Source organism: Rattus rattus, chromosome 8, assembly GCF_011064425.1.
Source record: "Rattus rattus isolate New Zealand chromosome 8, Rrattus_CSIRO_v1, whole genome shotgun sequence".
Classification (NCBI taxonomy): Eukaryota; Metazoa; Chordata; class Mammalia; order Rodentia; family Muridae; genus Rattus; species Rattus rattus.
The window spans coordinates 96521244-96543042 of NC_046161.1; the positions used below are offsets into that span (position 1 = coordinate 96521244).

Here is a 21799-nt window from a genome sequence, read left to right on the forward strand (position 1 = left end):
TCAATTAAACACGAATCTCATCCAGAATACCTCTACAGAAACACCCACGCTAATGTTTGACCAGCTATCTGGACACTTTGTGGTTCTGTCAGGTTGACACATAAAATTAACATTAAAATATTTCTAATCCTTTATTAAATATAATTTAGGTGTATTTAATAATTCTAATTATATTCACAAGAAATCTAATACAGATCCTAACAAATGTTTTTTAATGGTCAAGACTTGGGTATTTAAACTTCTCTGTGTCTGTAAGAACAAGTTTCCATTGCTAAGCCTTTAAGCCTTACATTTAGAATAGTGTGTGTGTGTGTGTGTGTGTGTGTGTGTGTGTGTGTGTGTGTGTGTGTGTGTTTGGGGAGATGGCTAACTGGGCAAAGAGTTTGCCACACAAGTGTAAGAACCTGCGTTGAGGGTGATTTTGTGTAGCGTGCATTCAGATTCTTCTGGTTACTATGCCCAGAGACCTGGTTGTAATCCATGGCCAAGCATCCTTTGTCTCAATGTTTTTAAAAAATGGTCTTCTGTCTGGTTGGTTAATAAAGTGCTGATTGGCCAAGATCTGGGCAGGAGAGGATATGGTGGGACTTCTGACCCGAGTGAGGGGGTCTCTAATGAGGACCAGAGAGGTTTGCCATAAGGCATTTGCCATGAGCAGGTCACCAGGGGAGTCACCATGAGGGCACAGATCAAGGAGGAGGTCAGGGCAAGACCTAGATGGCAGGTTACAGGACACGTGGCTGGAAAGCAGACCAGGCAGCATAGTCAGGTTAGAATAGCTCAGAACCTGCCCAGAAATTCTGCTGAAGCTTAAACACACCAGGTTTCCATGTCATTTATTTGGGAGATAAAAAGGGCAACAGGAAAGCCCCCTGAATTTTTACATTTGGTGCCCATCGTGGCAGGTGTGCAATCCAAACCGAGACAGAAAACCAAACTTAGAAAGAACCAGGCAGAGAGTCTGAAAAGTCCTGGGTGGAAGGTGGGCTCTCTGGTGGCAGAGAGACTGCCCTGTGAGCAGAGCAGCTGAAGTCTCGCCACCGGAACTAAGGAAACAGCCCCTGCCTGAGAATGTGAGTATGGGTGGCAGCAGAGGTCAGAAGCAGAAGCTTCTCCCAAGCACTTCCTGGTTCAGAAGGGGCCGAGGGGCATGGAGTAGAGAGAGCTGGTTTGCACCGAGCACAGGTACATGCTTAGGATGCATGTTCGGGGAGTGGAGACGGGGAAGGTGTGCTGGGTTCCTGCAGGAGGTGCAACTGCACACTCAGGCCAACCCTTCTGCAGGGAGGCTGGGCTTCTTCTTGTAACGCGGTTAAGAGCTTGTGGGGCTGGAGCGCACGTTAGCTGGAGCAACAGGCTCAGGTGCCTGCTAGCATGAGGATCAACTCTCACTAGAGGGCACAGTGTATCCAGCCTGATGCAGCCGCTGGTGCCACCTTGCCGGCCAGCGAACAGCTTATGGTGAGGTAGAACTGCTTCTTCTCTGTGAGCATAAGGGCAGGGATGAGGCTAGTCACAGCAGGCGCTCTGAGCTGAACTGCAGAGAAAGGTGGAGCATAGAAAACATACAGGCATAAAAACCTAGATATCAGAGCAGCTTCAATAGACCAAACAAAAGCCCCAGAAGAGACCAAGGAACAAGCATTTTGGCAAACTTCTACGGATGAACAGAAGCCAAAACTAAAGGTGTTTACAAATGGCGCTGGAATTGAAGGCCTAGTAGACACTGAGAGGCAATAATCGTCTCGTTAAAATCTCAGCCTCCAAACCTGATTTCAAACTCCCAGAGTCCACATAAGGCTGGGCACAGGAGCGTGTCTGTAACCCAACAGTGAGGTGGGAGGCAGGGACATGAACGTCCCTGGAAATTTGCAGGCCAGCTAGCCTTCCATGCATAGCAGCAAACAACAAAGAGAGATCCCGACTCAAAAGAGGTGAGAGGTAAGGACCAACATCCGAGGTTAACTCTGGCCTCCATATTAGCACTGTGGCACATGCACACCTGCACTCATGTGCACAGGCATGCAAGTACACACAGACAGACTAACACACACACACACACACAAACACACACATGTACTAAACACACATGTATAAATATATACTACATATAATATAACTATGTAATGTGCATTGGCATCCTGTATATTAATACAGTACATAAATAATTTAAACATACTTTACATGATAGTAAAGCCCCCTCCCATGTTTCTGTAGTTATTCAAGAAATATTTGGCTTTGTAGAAGGTGATGTTGGAGGCACATGGCAAATTCAAAGATGACAAAATTCAGTACAACAGACTACATTTCCCTTGAAGCCCTCTGGGTCAGTCACTGTGCCACTGTGACACCTGTACACACAGGAAATGAGAAGTTCAGTTGGGACACTAGCTTTGAATCACTAGTTTGCTAATTTTTTGAAACCTCTCTCCGGGGATTTAAAACATGTGTACTGCTGAACACTTTGATTATTTTCCTTGTTGGCTTATTATTGATACAATTAGAGAACTCAGATTCTGAAAAGCACAGTCTCTCCCTCTCTCTCTCTCTCTCTCTCTCTCTCTCTCTCTCTCTCTCAGCATGACTGTTGGAATACAGCCCTCTGGCAGACGTGACAGGCCAGCTCCAAGTATATTCACATGCAGATGCCAACAAGCACAGGTGGGAATTAAAATTTAGCTACCGAACCAAATGCAGCTGTGTCCAGAGAAACAGCATCGGACAGCTCATCCTTTGCACTGTTCATACTTCTTGCTGGTTTGTTTGAAGCAGGGTCTCACTCTGCAGCCCAGGCTGGCCACACTTCACCAGGAAGAACTGACAAGTGCTAAGGTTACAGGGACAAGCCTGCTACTTAGAGGTAGGCCATTTGTGCATTTTCAAGCCTTGTTTTAGTCAAATTTAGGGTTGAGCATGGACAAGATGCTGCTTTGAAATGATGTCTTGCAACCATGGAATCATATTGCTATATCAACATTCCTCCCAGAATACATAGCTTTTAGTGTCTTGGCTACCTGTAACCAGCAATATGCAGCTAAGCTTGAGCAAACATTTCTACCCATCACCTTCCAAACATCCCCACAGTCCATTCTTTCTCAAGAAATCATGTCCTGTCACCTTCCAGCTAGAACTGGATATTGTCCTTAAACCAACCCCTGGGGGGTAGAACATGAGAGCTAGGTTTTATAGAAGAAATCTGTTTTCTTCTAAACCATAAGGAAGGGGTGCTGCTGGTACAAAGCTGGGATTCAGACAATAATATCAAGACTAGAGAGAGCACAGTCTTTGAAGCCAGCCTGAGTGAGGTTAAATCCCACCTTGTGTTTTGAGCCAATTATTACGTATCCGTGCCTCCATTCCTCATCTGTAAAATGGGATGGGAGTAGACTAGGATTTAGTAGCATGTATAAAGCCTATCGGCCCATTGCCAATGTATGAACTGTAACGTGTTTGTTTAAAAATGTTCTCAAAATGTCTGCTGACTCATAATCACCATTGCAGCATCCAGAAGAGAACCCAGTCCGGTTTTCTGCTCAAACTGGTGGGATAGGAAAGGGCAACTAAAGGAATGTCATTGCAAGGAAGTCTGCTTCCCAAGAGGCTCCAATGATGGATGACTCATTCGAGCTACAAGGGAACCTCAGTGAACAGGAGGTGACGAAGAAGGGGCCTTGCCTCAGCTGTGACAGAGCAACCTAACAGGAAACCAATTGCAGGAGAACCCAGGTTTGTCTATTTATGCCTAATGTAGCCAGTATGTAGATGAAGATACAGAGGAAGGAACACAGGAAGGTAGTGTGTGAGGTAGTGTGTGAGGTAGTGTGTGAGGTAGTGTGTGAGGTGGTAGTGTGTGAGGTGGTAGTGTGTGAGGTAGTGTGTGAGGTGGTAGTGTGTGAGGTGGTAGTGTGTGAGGTAGTGTGTGAGGTAGTGTGTGAGGTAGTGTGTGAGGTAGTGTGTGAGGTAGTGTGCGAGCCTAGGGTGTTCTGCCTCCCCTCTTCCAGCTTCCCCAAAGATCCTCCTCCTCTTGCTGAGTGAATGAAAAAGAAAACTCACCTGGAGACCGGCCGGAGCGTGTGTCCTTACGAAGAACATTGAGCAAGTTTGAAACTTAAGAGTAAGAAATGACAAATTAAGGGAAGAGGATTTGCTTTAAAAGTTAGGTAAATACATACAATTAACCCATTTTTTGTTTAATCCAAATATGTGTGTGAATATAGGGCAAGGTCATCCAGGCATTGTTTTCTGAAAAACGATAACTATGTACAACGTTATAATTGTTCCAACTAAAAGGAGGAGATTTAGGTGAATGGATGAGCGGAATTCAGCTGCCATAAGAATTTAGCTTAGGATGTGGGCTGTGTGGGCAGACACCAACAGTCCCTCAGAGGTTGTGTATGTATCTATCTTTAGATGCTCTTCGACAGCCTCCTGGGGGATGGTTACTGTGCTCGCTGATCCTTCACCTGGAGGCAGTGAAAACTCAATCACTCAATCATCTGTCTACATGTAACACACACACACACACACACACACAGAGAGAGAGAGAGAGAGAGAGAGAGAGAGAGAGAGAGAGAGAGAGAGAGCCTCACTGTTATACATGTGTCTTATATAGTCCAGTGACTGAAAGCTGCTCAGAGGGAGTGGAAAGGGATTTGTGGATGTCGTTGCTGTGTGACACCAGCCATGGCACCGTGTTCTCCATTTGTTGAACCACCCTTTGTAAGCTCCTACCTGTAGATCTATGCATGAAGAAGACAAACCCCCAGGATGACTCCATCTTTGGGAGAGCCGTGGCATGTTGGCATATTCCCTGGTCACTGGTGTCAATGGCTGTGAGGGACGTGAGGAGCTTCTCTCTTTTGCCTGCTGCCTGTCCTCTCAGAGTCATCCCCACCAGGGTAACCAGCACACAGGACGCTTCCATACCAAGCCAAGGGCATCCTGGACCAACCTTTCCCAGAGAAGCCACACTGGCCTAATTCTGCAGCATTCTGACCGGCCAGCTGCAGCCAGGAAGCAGCGGAGAACAGATGTGGTTTATGTTTATGAACGCTGCAGCCTAGTCCCACTTCTAGATCCCCTCTTAAGGGAAGTACTGATTCAGATCTGCTTTCAGTGAGACAAGCCTGGCAGAGATGGGAACACGTGGGCTGTAAGCTTGTACTACTATTTAAAAATGGCCATAACAGACACCAACCAGGCAGAGTGAAGACATCGCTCGCCTCCACAGTCCTGCCATCCTTTCGGCTACTCCCTGCTCTCTCGGGATCTCTCTCACCACAGATTTATCTCTGATCCTCTCCCTCACCCTGCCTCTCCTCCTTCCCTTCCCTTCCCCTCCCCTTTCCTGTTTTACCTGCCATGCCCCCTTTTGTAGTGCTGGACTCTAACACAGGGTCTTGAACATGCTAGGCCACGCTAGGCAAGTGTTCTAACCCCAAGTTACTCCCAAGTTCAGTTCTCACTCATCTCTGGGCTTTCTCTTCCTTGAATTAGCCTCTCACGTAAACGCCACTCTCCTCCCAGAGTTCAGGAGCCCTTTATGGTACAGAGTTCAGGAGCCTATAGTTGGCCTGGCATCTCCAGCTGCACATGGTCCCTCTTGCTCACTCTGTGCCCACTTGAAATTCCCCAGCCTCCTCATTGCCTGGAGCGTCTCATACCTGGGTTGCTCTCTCTGGTAACTCTCCCTCATCCTAAGGGGCAGGCACATTTCCTTCTCTTGAAAGTTCTCCTAGACTCTTCTTAGCATCACAACCTCCAATATTCATTTTCCCTACAAGATGATTCTTTTTTTTTAAAATAAAGTTTTTTTAACATTTATTTATTTATTATGTATACATCATACAGCTTTCTGCCTGCATGTATGCACCTGCAGGCCAGAAGGGGGCACCAGACCTGATTATAGATGGTTGTGAGCCACCATGTGGTTGCTGGGAACCGAACTCGTGACCTCTGGAAGAGCAGACAGTGCTCTTAACCTCTGAGCCATCTCTCCAGCCCCAAGATGATTCTTTCCTTCACTTATTTTATTTATGTATTCATGTGTTGACTTAATGGCTGCCTGCCTGACCTGATTCTACTCTGCAGGTAGTCATTCACTCATTTATTCATTCATTCATTCATTCCTGAATGTTTTCTAGAATGTCTATTAAGAATTTACTCTGTGACAAATATTAAAAGTCCTGTGAGTACAATGCTGGATGTGGGGACCCAAGCATCTTTCTTCCTATCTCCTTCTAGAATGTACACAGACCTTATGTGAAGAAACAGTAACAGAACTAGTAAAAGTACTAACTAGCATGTTGAGCAGACTACTGAGAAAAATAAAGCAGGAAGGTCGAAGCATAGTCCTCTCCAGTAAGACGAAACCTAGCAAAGACTTAAAGATAGATGGATAAAATATTACTAGTGCATCTCATGTGAAGAACATTCTAGGCTTCTAAAGACAGACAAGTCTGATGTTCTTCCAAAACAAAGAGGAGGCAAATGTGGTTGGACTGGACTGAGTTTGAGGGGCTTCAGGAAGAAGAGATGGGGGCCCTCAGTGAAGTGATGGTGATGGGGTTAAAGGAGGTGAGGGAGGGCTCGTGCACAGACTTGGATGCAAGGGCAGAGGGTGTCAGTGCATGTATGCAATGCATGTGTGTATGTGTGTCAGTGTGTGTGCATGTGCGTGTCAGTGCATATCTCTCTGTCTCTGTGTCTCTGTGTCTCTGTGTCTCTGTCTCTCTCTCTCTCTCTCTCTGTGTGTGTGTGTGTGTGTGTGTGTGTGTGTGTGTATGCGTGCGTGCGTGTGTCCAGTTGGAAGCGTTTGTGAACTTCTCCAGCTGACGTGCTGGAGCCTTCGGTTACAAGCATGGAGACACTGAGCTATGATTCTACACTATCTGATGAAAGAAAGGCCAGTGGTCAGCTCTCTGCTCCCAGAACCCGTGGGAGAGATACCTTACCGCCTGGTCAGGTGGGCACTCCTGAGGCTGCAGAGCGGAAGAGACCACCAACACTGCCCACCCCTGCCCACATCCCTGACCCAAGAGGAAACTGTACAAGGCCTCTGGGTTCCTGTGGGGGAGGGCCCAGGAGCAGCAGGAGCCCTGCCTGAGACACCGCCGAACCTGAAGGAAACAGACCGGATAAACAGTTCTCTGCACCCAAATCCCGTGGGAGGGAGAGCTAAACCTTCAGAGAGGCAGACACGCCTGCAGAAACCAGAAGAGACTGCTCTCTGCACATTACTGATTCCAGAGGAAAACACGGAGGCCATCTGGAACCCTGGTGCACGGAGGCCCCCCCGAAGAGGCGGCGCAGATCTTCCTGGTTGCTGCCACCTCGAGAGAGCCCGTGGGCAGAACCCGCTAGCGAACTTGAGCCTCAGGACCACAGGTAAGACTAACTTATCTGCTGCAAGTGACCTGCCTGGTGAACTCAAGGCACAGGTCCACAAGAACAGCTGAAAACCTGTAGAAAGGAAAACTACAGGCCCGAAAAGCAGAACACTCTGTCCCCATAACTGACTGAAGGAGAGGAAAACGGGTCAAAAGCACTCCGAACACAAAGGCTTATAGGACAGTTAAGCACTGTCAGAAATAGCAGAACAAAGTAACACTAGAGATAATTTGATGGCGAGAGGCAAGCACAGGAACCCAAGCAACAGAAACCAAGACTACAAGGCACCATCTGAGCCCAATTCTCCCATCAAAACAAACATGGAATATCCAAACACACCAGAAAAGCAAGATCTAGATTCAAAATCATATATGACCATGATGCTGGAGAACATCAAGAAAGACATGATGAACTACCTTAGAGAACAAGTAGAAGCCTACAGAGAGGAATCGCAAAAATGCCTGAAAGAATTCCAGGAAAACATAAATAAACAAGTAGAAGCCCATAGAGAAGAGACACAAAAATCCCTGAAAGAATTCCAGGAAAACACAATCAAACAGTGGAAGGAATTAAAAATGGAAATAGAAGCAATCAAGAAAGAACACAGGAAACAACCCTGGATATAGAAAACCAAAAGAAGAGACAAGGAGCTGTAGACACAAGCTTTTACCAACAGAATACAAGAGATGGAGAGAGAATCTCAGAGCAGAAGATTCCATAGAAATCATTGACTAACTGTCAAAGATAATGTAAAGCGGAAAAAGCTACTGGTCCAAAACATACAGGAAATCCAGGACTCAATGAGAAGATCAAACCTAAGGATAATAGGTATAGAAGAGAGTGAAGACTCCCAGCTCAAAGGACCAGTACATATCTTCAACAAAATCATAGAAGAAAACTTCCCTAACCTAAAAAAAGAGATACCCATAGGCATACAAGAAGCCTACAGAACTCCAAATAGATTGGACCAGAAAAGAAACACCTCCCATCACATAATAGTCAAAACACCAAACGCACAAAATAAAGAAAGAATATTAAAAGCAGTAAGGGAAAAAGGTCAAGTAACATATAAAGGCAGACCTATCAGAATCACACCAGACTTTTCGCCAGAAACTATGAAGGCCAGAAGATCCTGGACTGATGTCATTCAGACCCTAAGAGAACACAAATGCCAGCCCAGGCTACTGTATCCTGCAAAACTCTCAATTAACATAGATGGAGAAACCAAGATATTCCATGACAAAACCAAATTTACACAATATCTTTCTACAAATCCAGCGCTACAAAGGATAATAAATGGTAAAGCCCAACATAAGGAGGCAAGCTATACCCAAGAAGAGGCAAGAAACTAATCGTCTTGGCAACAAAACAAAGAGAAGAAAAGCACACAAACATAACACATCCAAGTATGAATATAACAGGAAGCAATAATCACTATTCCTTAATATCTCTCAACATCAATGGCCTCAACTCCCCAATAAAAAGACATAGATTAACAAACTGGATACGCAACGAGGACCCTGCATTCTGCTGCCTACAGGAAACACACCTCAGAGACAAAGACAGACACTACCTCAGAGTGAAAGGCTGGAAAACAACTTTCCAGGCAAATGGTCGGAAGAAGCAAGCTGGAGTAGCCATTCTAATATCAAATAAAGTCAATTTTCAACTAAAAGTCATCAAAAAAGATAAGGAAGGACACTTTATATTTATCAAAGGAAAAATCCACCAAGATGAACTCTCAATCCTAAATATCTATGCCCCAAATACAAGGGCACCTACATACGTAAAAGAAACCTTACTAAAGCTCAAAACACATATTGCACCTCACACAATAATAGTAGGAGACTTCAACACCCCACTCTCATCAATGGACAGATCATGGAAACAGAAATTAAACAGAGACGTAGACAGACTAAGAGAAGTCATGAGCCAAATGGACTTAACGGATATTTATAGAACGTTCTACCCTAATGCAAAAGGATATACCTTCTTCTCAGCTCCTCATGGTACTTTCTCCAAAATTGACCATATAATTGGTCAAAAAACGGGCCTCAACAGGTACAGAAAGATAGAAATAATCCCATGCGTACTATCGGACCACCACGGCCTAAAGCTGGTCTTCAATAACAATAAGGAAGAATGCCCACATATACGTGGAAATTGAACAATGCTCTACTCAATGATAACCTGGTCAAGGAAGAAATAAAGAAAGAAATTAAAAACTTTTTTAGAATTTAATGAAAATGAAGGTACAACATACCCAAACTTATGGGACACGATGAAAGCTGTAAAGCTAAGAGGAAAACTCATAGCGCTTGAGTGCCTGCAGAAAGAAACAGGAAAGAGCATATGTCAGCAGCTTGACAGCACACCTAAAAGCTCTAGAACAAAAAAGAAGCAAATACACCCAGGAGGAGTAGAAGGCAGGAAATAATCAAACTCAGAGCTGAAATCAACCAAGTAGAAACAAAAGGACCATAGAAAGAATCAACAGAACCAAAAAAGTTGGTTCTTTGAGAAAATCAACAAGATAGATAAACCCTTAGCCAGACTAACGAGAGGACACAGAGAGCGTGTCCAAATTAACAAAATCAGAAATGAAAAGGAGACATAACTACAGATTCAGAGGAAATTCAAAAAATCATCAGATCTTACTATAAAAGCCTATACTCAATAAAACTTGAAAATCTGCAGGAAATGGACAATTTCCAGACAGATACCAGGTACCGGGTTAAATCAGGAACAGATAAACCAGTTAAACAACCCCATAACTCCTAAGGAAATAGAAGCAGTCATTAAAGGTCTCCCAACCAAAAAGAGCCCAGGTCCAGACGGGTTTAGTGCAGAATTCTATCAGACCTTCATAGAAGACCTCGTACCAATATTATCCAAACTATTCCACAAAATTGAAACAGATGGAGCACTACCGAATTCCTTCTATGAAGCCACAATTACTCTTATACCTAAACCACACAAAGACCCAACAAAGAAAGAGAACTTCAGACCAATTTCCCTTATGAACATCGACGCAAAAATACTCAACAAAATTCTGGCAAACCGAATCCAAGAGCACATCAAAACAATCATCCACCATGATCAAGTAGGCTTCATCCCAGGCATGCAGGGATGGTTTAATATACGGAAAACCATCAACGTGATCCATTATATAAACAAACTGAAAGAACAAAACCACATGATCCTTTCATTAGATGCTGAGAAAGCATTTGACAAAATTCAACACCCTTCATGATAAAAAGTCCTGAAAGAATAGGAATCAAGGCCCATACCTAAACATAGTAAAAGCCATATACAGCAAACCAGTGGCTAACATTAAACTAAATGGAGAGAAACTTGAAGCAATCCCACTAAAATCAGGGACTAGACAAGGCTGCCCACTCTCTCCCTACTTATTCAATATAGTTCTTGAATTTCTAGCCAGAGCAATCAGACAACAAAAGGAGGTCAAGGATACAGATCGAAAAAGAAGAAGTCAAAATATCACTATTTGCAGATGATATGATAGTATATTTAAGTGATCCCAAAAGTTCCACCAGAGAACTACTAAAGCTGATAAACAACTTCAGCAAAGTGGCTGGGTATAAAATTAACTCAAATAAATCAGTAGCCTTCCTCTACAAAAGAGAAACAAGCCGAGAAAGAAATTAGGGAAACGACACCTTCATAATAGACCCAAATAATATAAAGTACCTGTGTGACTTTAACCAAGCAAGTAAAAGATTTGTACAACAAGAACTTCAAGACTCTGAAGAAAGAAATTGAAGAAGACCTCAGAAGATGGAAAGATCTCCCATGCTCATGGATTGGCAGGATTAATATAGTAAAAATGGCCATTTTACCAAAAGCGATCTACAGATTCAATGCAATCCCCATCAAAATACCAATCCAATTCTTCAAAGAGTTAGACAGAACAATTTGCAAATTCATCTGAATAACAAAAACCCAGGATAGCTAAAACTATCCTCAACAATAAAAGGACTTCAGGGGAATCACTATCCCTGAACTCAAGCAGTATTACAGAGCAATAGTGATAAAAACTGCATGGTATTGGTACAGAGACAGACAGATAGACCAATGGAATAGAATTGAAGACCCAGAAATGAACCCACACACCTATGGTCACTTGATTTTTTGACAAAGGAGCCCAAACCATCCAATGTTAAAAAGATAGCATTTTCAGCAAATGGTGCTGGTTCAATGGAGGTCAACATGTAGAAGAATGCAGATCGATCCATGCTTATCACCCTGTACAAAGCTTAAGTCCAAGTGGATCAAGGACCTCCACATCAAACTGGACACACTCAAACTAATAGAAGAAAAACTAGGGAAGCATCTGGAACACATGGGCACTGCAAAAAATTTCCTGAACAAAACACCAATGGCTTATGCTCTAAGATCAAGAATCGACAAATGGGATCTCATAAAACTGCAAAGCTTCTGTAAGGCAAAGGATACTGTGGCCAGGACAAAACGGCAAAACCAACAGATTGGGAAAAGATCTTTACCAATCCTACAACAGATAGAGGCCTTATATCCAAAATATACAAAGAACTCAAAAAGTTAGACCAAGCAGGGAGACAAATAACCCTATTAAAAAATGGGGTTCAGAGCTAAAACAAAGAATTCACAGCTGAGGAATGCCGAATGGCTGAGAAACACCTAAAGAAATGTTCAACATCTTTAGTCATCAGGGAAATGCAAATCAAAACAACCCTGAGATTTCACCTCACACCAGTGAGAATGGCTAAGATCAAAAAACTCAGGTGACAGCAAATGCTGGCGAGGATGCGGAGAAAGAGGAACACTCCTCCATTTTTGGTGGGGTTGCAGACTAGTACAACCATTCTGGAAATCAGTCTGGAGGTTTCTCAGAAAATTGGACATTGAACTGCCTGAGGATCCAGCTATACCTCTCTTGGGCATATACCCAAAAGATGCCCCAACATACAAAAAAGACACGTGCTCCACTATGTTCATCGCAGCCTTATTTATAATAGCCAGAAGCTGGAAAGAACCCAGATGCCCTTCAACAGAGGAATGGATACAGAAAATGTGGTACATCTACACAATGGAATATTACTCAGCTATCAAAAACAACGACTTTATGAAATTCGTAGGCAAATGGTTGGACCTGGAAAATATCATCCTGAGTGAGCTAACCCAATCACAGAAAGACATACATGGTATGCACTCACTGATAAGTGGCTATTAGCCCAAATGCTTGAATTACCCTAGTTGCCTAGAACAAATGAAACTCAAGACGGATGATCAAAATGTGAAGGCTTCACTCCTTCTTTAAAAGGGGAACAAGAATACCCTTGGCAGGGAAGAGAGAGGCAAAGATTAAAACAGAGACTGAAGGAACACCCATTCAGAGCCTGCCCCACATGTGGCCCATAAGCATATAGAGCCACCCAATTAGACAAGATGGATGAAGCAAAGAAGTGCAGACCGACAGGAGCCGGATGTAGATCCATCCTGAGAGACACAGCCAGAATACAGCAAATACAGAGGCGAATGCCAGCAGCAAACCACTGAACTGAGAACGGGACCCCTGTTGAAGGAATCAGAGAAAGAACTGGAAGAGCTTGAAGGAGCTCGAGACCCCATATGTACAGCAATACCAACCAACCAGAGCTTCCAGGGACTAAGCCACTACCCAAAGACAATACATGGACTGACCCTGGACTCTGACCTCAGAGGTAGCAAAATGAATATCCTAGTAAGAGCACCAGTGGAAGGGAAGCCCTGGGTCCCTGCAGACTGAACCCCAGTGAACTAGACTGTCGGGGAGGGCGGCAATGGGGGAGGGTGGGGAGGGAACACCCATAAGGAAGGGGGGGAAGGGATGTTTGCGGAAACCGGAAAGGGAATAACACTAAATGTACATAAGAAATACTCAAGTTAATAAAAAAAAAAAAAAAAAAAAAAAAAAAAAAAAAAGGCCAGCGGTTTTTGCTGATGTGAACATGAACAAAAGGAGGGGAGAGAGAGTTTGACTTAGGAGGAGCCATGAATGGAGCACGGAGCTCCCCTTCAGACATGCGATCTCGGGACGTCATGAGAGGGTATATGGCTTTGACCTCTATTTTGGAATCTCTGTACAGGAGTCCAGGCTTCTGGGAAGACAGAAATAATGAGTGGCAGACAAATCAAGACATCAGCCATCGTAGACAGTATCCAAAGACAAGACTGAAATGCACACAAGGCAGGGCCATTTCCACCGAGCACATGATATGTACACGGATGTACAGTTAACAATCCGCTAAGAGTCTTTCCTGTCAGCTGAATTACTAAGCAATTATGTACATTTCTGCAAACCATATCTACAATAGCCCTAAGTCACAGAAACCTAAATGACATGGCAGCCCCCTCTATCTGTGCACTCAGATGTGCTCTTTGCCTCTTGGTTGGGTCTTACCAGCAGCCAGGCCCTGGCCCAGATACATTCATAACTCACAGGAAGGCAGAGGATGCTGCTACCCAGGGCCAGAGGACAGAGCTCATGGTACTTCTGTTGGGGCTGCCACAAAATTAGGAGGCTGAGATCTCGGCTCCCAGCTCACCATAGAGGCTGCCTTCTGTCCTGATGTACATGTAGTGACAGGTGCACAGAGCCATATCATCGAAGCTCAAACAGCAAACCAGAGCTCCCGGCTCTGACAGTAAATGCCTCCTCGGAATCCAGAACTTCTGACACATGGCTGTCACTGCGTCCACACGTCACGTTATGGCCGTGTTCACTCTGTATTGTTGAAGCCCTCAGCTACAGGTGTGTCCTATCAATGCCCTGGTTCCCTGCATATTGGGGCTTACGGGTGCTTCAGAGTTTTAGAGACATCCGTGGTATAGAACCACAGAACTTGTAAGATGTTTGGATTAATGCAAAAAGAGAAGAAGCAAAAGAAAGTGGACAGATGGCATGATATCCGTGTCAGGCATAGACTTCCTTGGAGCTGCTGACACTGACTCTCTGCCACGCCCCATTCCTGGAGGAGCAGCATGTGGACGGAAGTATTCCAGTCAATCCCTCTGCTGGCTCTATAATGGCTTGGTCTCTTTATATAACACATGCCCAATAGTCTAGGAAAAAAGGCCAACAATTTAAGGGAGGTTATTGGGACAAAAGGGGACTTTCCAAATCCCCAAAGGAAGACTCATGGCAGATGGACAGTCTCAAGTCCAGTTCTAGCTGAATCCTCACTTAAACTCCATGGAGCGAGCAGCGACTTGGCCCTGTGTTTGAAGCGTGATTTGAAGTCATTACATCACCTTCCATTTTCAAGCATTTTGGTGCTGTCTTTACATTCTTAGCATCTCCTTTACTTCTCGTTTACTAACTTCTGCAGCAAGCCTCCCATGCCCAGCTCCAGGAGCAGCCTCTCTCAGCAAGGTCTGGGGATCCCATGGTGGTCAGCACTGAGCTGCACTTTGTGGAACAGGATGGGAAAGGAGAAGAAGGTAACGAGGCTCGGACAGCACGGGAGGGGAAAGTGGGGCATCCCTCCACTCCACTCACTAAAGCTGTAGAGGGCAATTAGCCCGCACAAAAGGCACACCCCTCTGATCACACACGTTGTGCTTTTGAGGGTCTGACTGCCTAATAGCCTAAGATACACTGATGGGGTTAAGGGAAAGAAATAGTTCAATCACCTGCAATAGCAGGACAGGCCAGTTCTTAGAAATGATGATGAATTCTAAGGTCAATGCAGGGCAAAACGTGTTTCCTCCTGAGTGTGCAGTTGAATAAATTGGGTCATTATTGACATGATTTTAAACTAGAAGATAAAGCAGTATCACTATTGATGTTCAAAAGTTCTAGTAGCTTCCATTTTAAAAGCACACTAGAAGATAATTGCAAATCCCTCAGCAGGAGAGAGTTGGGCTTCTTTACTTTACACAACTCCGCATTTCTCCCTATTAGATATGCCTTGTATATAGCTCAGGAATTCTATATAATGAGCGGGTCTTGCCAGCCCTTTGACTATTCAATTCTACTGCCTGCCATTTCCTCCATCCTGAGCAACAGACCAGGGACGGCCACTCCCAGGTAGAGCAGTGCCTACTTGCTTATCTGTCACCTTTCAGACCTGTTTCCTCGTATGAAAAGTTGAAATGTCACAATTGTCTCATCTTTCAAGGACCTGGGTGTTAAATGCAGCACACACTGAAAAATTAACATCCTTCACTGCTTTCTGTTCAGCACCATGAAAAATGATTGCCTTACACTGGGGTATATACCATGGAGAAAATCGTATCCCTGAACCCTCTAGTCTTTGGCAGAAATTCAGTGAGAGATCTGCAAGCAGACAGACTCTTGGGAACTAGAAGGGGACAGAGAAATCTGGGTTTAGAGTCACAGCCATTTTCTCCCAGGGCTCTAACCTTTTTACTGAAATCTGAGGCAGACTTGCCCCTTTCCTCTCTTCTGCTGTCACGGTCTCCTTCATTTTTGTCTGCTCCCTGACTGAAATCTGCCAGCAGAGTCTTAGCTCTCCCATGAGAGGGTTAATACGAGAATGAAATAATTTACCTGTGGTGAGCACAGTGAGCTCACACCGCAGTTACAGGATTCATCACAGTTATCAGGATTCGTCACAGGGGTCAAAAGACAGACCTCTGAGCTTCCAGACAGTGAGGGCTCAGATGGGTGCTAGGGCCTGCCCATTCCTGCCCAGTACAGGATTCTTGCAACCATGCCGACAGCAGCCTTTGCCCTGTGCACCCTGTGTGCCCTGCCAGCCTGGCCAAGCCCTTCCCAAAACTGTACACTCAATTCATGCTTCCTTCCTTCCCTTTCTCCCTCATTTCTTTCCTTTTCCATCTCTTCCTCCCTCAGAGATGGCCCATAATCTGAGGCCCTCGTAACCTACTCCACAGGCATCTCTCTCCCATCTCTGATCCTGTCCCACCCTACCATCTTTCCCAGAGGACTTGCATTAGCCCAGAATATAAAGTACTGACCATAAAGTCAGGATTCCAAGAGTGTTAGCCGTAATCAGTGTGATACACAAGAACTCATTAAACTTGGCTCTCCCAATGCAAAAGCCTGCAGGAGTAACCTTCACGATAACCTGGACCCAGTGTCCCCAGAGGAACCTGGACCCTTACCACCCTGTTTCACTGCATATCAGCTTGTCCTGGTGCCACAATGAGCTGGGAGAATGCCAACTCCTCACCCCCAAACTGGGGAGCTTCCATGTTAGCTTGGAAAAGCAGGCCCCTATAACCCTTCATCTCAGGAAGAGAGAATATGATAGTCCCGAGGAGCCTTTAAAGGAAACCTTAGGCAAAAGCCTTCATTACACAGGGCCTTTCCTGACAGACTTGTGGGCCAAGTCATTATCTTCCACCTAGTGTATTTTTACCAGTGTCCTGGGCCATTTATTGGTCTTGGAGAGGTGATGATGGTCCTGGCAGTAAGGGGCAGGCAGAATTAATAATTCCTTACATCAGCCTGAAGCCCTTGGGCATGTCTGTGAGAACACACGGACTACCCGTCAGTGACAAGTCCCACAGCTGCCAAGGAGAACCTGTTGTGATGACAGCTGTAAACTCCACTCTCCTGAGATCTAAGAGGACGTTTCAATTTGGTGACCACGGACTTCACAGAGGAGCCATCAGTGGTATAATGGCTTGTGATAAAGGCATTATTGATGCTTTACTTAGCACAGTGGAGAAATGACAGTAATTAGGTGTTTTGTAAAACGGCTTCCGAGGCAAGGCTGCTTAAAGAACCCAACAATAAATCACGAAGAAGCCTGTGGCTGATTTTCTCCCAGAAAGCACTTCTTACATCAAAATATGGAAGAAGAATCAGCTTGGACCTGGCTATGCACAGAGTCCATGGGTTCAAGGGCTATCTTAGGAAGGATTTCATTGTGGTGAAGAGATACCGTGACCAAGGCAACTCTTATAAAGGAAAGCATTTAACTGGGGCTGGCTGACATTCTCAGAGGTTCCAACAGTCCACTATAACCGTGACTGGAAACATGACAGTGTGTAGAAAGACATGATGTTTGGAAGGGTACTGAGTGTTCTACATCTTGATCTGCAGCATAAGGAGACTGTGTACCAGGCTGGGAGTATCTTGACTTCAAAGCTACCTCCAGTGACACACTTCCCTCAACAAGGCCACACCTCCTAATAATGCACTCCCTATGGGCCAAACATTCAAACACATGGGTCTATGAGGGCCATACCTATTCAAAGGACCATATTCCACTCCCTGGCCCCCATAGGCTTGTACCATAGCATAATACAAAACATATTTAGTCCAACTTCAAATTTTACCATGGTCTATCGTCTCAACAATGTTTAAAAGTCCAGAGGCCAAGTGTCCCTTGAGATTCATTCAGTCCCTGCTCCAAAATATAGGGAAGGGGCACAGAGAGGAAATCCTGGACCAAAGACTGTAAACAAGCTGGGCAAACTCCAAACCCTGCTCTCCTGTCTGATGTCAAAAAGCTCTTTACATCTTCCATACACTTCAGCTTTGTTGACTTTGACACACTTCTTTCTCTTGGGCTGGTTCCACTTCTTGTTAGCAGCTTTCCTTGGTAGGCATCCCACAGCTTTGGCATCTCCAGCCTCTTGGGGTCTCCAGGTTTCACCTTCAGAGCTTCACACAATGACCCTTCTAAGCCTCCATGCAGGGAGATCCCTGTCATATCACACACCTGGCCTCAACGAGTTTTCTTAGTCACACAGGGAGATTCTATAACCCCATTCTTTTATTCTTGACCCAAAAGCCAGAACTACATGGATGAAGCTACCAAGCTCTGCTGCTTGCTGGGGCTGTAATATGGCCCCTTTGTTCAATTCCGTCTCCACCAGCTTTCTGTCTTTGGTGGTTTCCTTCGTTACTTAAGCTTGGCTGTCCTGGAACTTGCTCTGTGGACTAGGCCGGTCTCGAACTCAGAGATTCTCCTACTTCTGCCCCTGGAGTGCTGGGATTAAAGGCACGTAACACCATGCCTGGATCTAAATTTTTCTCTCTTTCCACAAAGTGGAAGCTTAGCTGGGTGGGGTCTTGCCTGGAAGTCACCACTCCCTTTATTTCATTTAATATCTGGCTTTTCTTTAATCCGTTTGTCGCCTTGAACGCAGGATTTAGCTCCATTCTTCCTGGTGCCCCTTTCATTATAGATCTTTATCAGCCTGGTCATTTATGATGACAGAACATAGCCACATTGGGCTGGAATCTCCTCTGCCCATGAAATTAATCTCAGGCAGATTTTTTTTTTTTTTACAAAAAGCAGCCACATTCTTCACCAAAATACCACAAGAAGGATCTCCAAGCATCACACTAAAATTCTTCTCCTCCGAAAGCTCCTAAACACGATTCCTCCCATTCAAATCGCCCTCAGCGCCACTGTCTTCCACCCTTCTTCTAGCATGGCCCATTAAACAGTGCTTAAAGCATTCTACTGCATCCTTAACACAAAGTCCCCAAGTCTAAATCCTTCCAACACAAACATGGTTAGGTTTATCACAGCAATACCCAGGCCTAAGCACCAAGTCCTGGCCTAGTTAGAGTTTATTGCTGTGAAGAGACACCATGACCAAGGTAACTTTTATAAAGGAAAACATCTAATTGGGGCTGGCATAAAGTTTCAGAGGTTTAATCCACTATCATCATGGTGGGAAGTAAGGCAATGTCAGGCAGACATGGTGCTGGAGAAGGAGCCAAGAGTTCTACATCCACAGGCAGCAGAAGACCGTGCCAAACTCGGTGTAGCTTGAACACAGGAGACTTCAAAGCTCAACTTCACAGTGACGCACTTCCTCCAACAAGGCTCACCCAATAGCGCCACTCCCTATGGCTAAGCATTCACGCCCATGAATTCATGTGGGCCACCCTGTTCAAACCATTACAAGGGAAAATCTGGCAAGCAAAGGGGCAACTCCAGAGATGGCTGGAAGCTTCACACAAGTCACAAAGTGGAGAGTGACTGGGGTACCAGCACTGCGCTCTGAAGCGCAAGTTGTGTATCGCTGAGACAAGATTCCCACAAGAAGGGGAAGGCGTGCATCACAGCCACACCCACCATCTCTGAAGAGAAACCATAGCTAATACTGGATTAGAGTGCAGCTGTGGCTATCTGCCTCAGTCACAGATTTCAATATTATCACCCCACTTCCATCCCTGTCACACCATGTTGTTATGGCTTGCCGAGCAGGAATAGGCTGTGACACTGACTCTCGGTCACAGCTCTGATCGCTCCATATCTGTGTCACTGTAGGCGAGCTACTTTTCTCTTAGGGACCCAGTTTCATTGCCCAAATAAGACAACATGAGTCTCAGGGGCAGAACATCTTGCCACAACAGACTTAAAATTAATCACAGTTGATCATATAACGTGTGGCATATACACAGCCCAGAAAGCAAAATCCCTTATATTTATCATCGGCATTGAGAAAAGAAGAAAGAATTTTTTGAAATATTGCAACCATGACATTTAGTCAGTACATCAGAATAATCAAGGTAACTAGGTCATTTTTATAACAACGGCTAAGTTACTAAGTGTTTAAATACACAATTATGATCTGAAGTGCTTTAAACTGACGGCTTTCTTTGCTCTTCCGTGAGTAGGCACCACTTCTCTCATGTTATGGGTCAGGACATTGGAGGACAGTCAAGTTCAGGGATTCAGACAAGCTAACATCACCCCATATAAGCGGCAAGGCTAGACTCGTTTCCAGGCAGCCTGACTTCCTGAGATGGATTAGAGGAACAGCTGGCTGGAGACAGGAGTTCTGGGGCTGGCAGGGCTCTAGTTCTTGACTCGGGTGGTGTTTGCCTGAGATTTTATTCAAATGTATTTCTGAATTGGGGCTGTTTTGTTTAAAACTATTTAATATGGTACCCTCCGTAAATCAGAGTTTGCCCCTTGACGATCTGAACAGAGACTGGGTATTCATTTTGTATGCCATGTTTTCCAACCACAGGCATGGGGTGAGATTAATGCACTATTATGACAATATATCTTTCAACTGTTTGTAGTGCTGGTCCAGAAACAAACGGAAATTCTATTTTTAAGTTTTAGTGCTAGGTATCTTTTTCCCAGAGGCAGAGGGAGAAAAAGGAATGGGCATACGGAATACTTATATTGTGCCATCTGGGATCCCACCTCTCTTTTGTCCTCATTTTTGCTAATTCTTCTTGGCCCCTCCCCTCCCGTATAAGTCATTTAATTCTCCTTTGCTTTCTCTTTCTCTTAGCTTTTTCCTTTGCATGATGATCATCTTTTAAAAGTACTTACTTATTTTACTTTATGTGTGTGTTTTGCCTGCATGTCTGGTGTCAGCAGAAGCCAGAAGGAGGATCAGATTTATTAGAATTGATATACAGCTGGCATTACAGATACAGATGTGAACTGCCATGTTGGTGCTGGGAACCACACCCCGGTCCTCTGCAAGGACAGCAAGCACTCATAACTACTGAGCTATTTCTCCAGTCTGAGCTTGGGTCTACTCTTACACATTCTTGGAGGCATCTCCCTTCCTCTCTTGGTCTACAGAACTCGGGAGACATACTGTGTGAGTTTTGTTTAATGTTATGCTGGATTGCTTAGTGCTTATTAAGAATGGCTCAGTGCCTAGCCTTGGGTGTGCATTCCTGAAATCCAAGCACTTGGAGATAAGTCGGAAAGTTGAACGTTCAATGCCGGTGTAGCCTGGGCTACACAGTGAGAAATTCTTTCAATAAAAACAGGTGAATTGCTTGTATACAACTTTATTTCAACTCCAAAAATCAAAAGAAAGGGGGCAAATCAGGGCCATTTCTTATCTTATTAGACCTACGCTAGCTCAGTCTTTCTAATTAAGAAGTTCTTCGACTAGAGCATCTATGCAGAGAGACCCAGTGCAGCATGCGATGAGAGCTCCTCAGAGGCTGCACAAAGCTATAAAGAACATTTCCTAACTTTTGAACTTCCAAATTTTAACTCCAGAATGGAATCAATCTTTATAAATCTGTACTTACATCAAAATTTTAAAACAAACCAAATATCTGATTATAGGCTGGAAAATGATAAAAAAAAAAAACCCAAAAAAACAAAACAAACAAACAAACAAACAAACAAACAAAACTCAGTCTGCCTGTGAGAGAGAGACTTGCACACTTACTGGGCATACAGAAGCCCTCCTCAGCAGGCAGGCACTGCAGTGTGTATGACAGTCTGCTCTCCTGTACTGACTAGCCTAGCCCCTCCCCTCTAAACAGGGTCCTGATCAGAGTCTCATAGTTCTACCTGCCCCTTCCCATTGAAAGAAAAGATCTTACATCAAGCCATTAGAAAGACCCTAGTAGTCCTGAGCAACCTGACCCCAACTCCAGGTTCAAGACCGCTAGCTCCCTCTGCACTTTCTTAGCCTGAGTCCAGAA

The 21799-nt window shown here is 44.6% G+C and overlaps 1 protein-coding gene across 1 annotated transcript in view; it reads right to left on the reverse strand.

The window, feature by feature from the left end:
* Nek11 (NIMA related kinase 11) overlaps positions 1-21799 on the reverse strand; it is a 233237-nt gene that overhangs the window by 67404 nt on the left and 144034 nt on the right. The window lies entirely within an intron of this gene.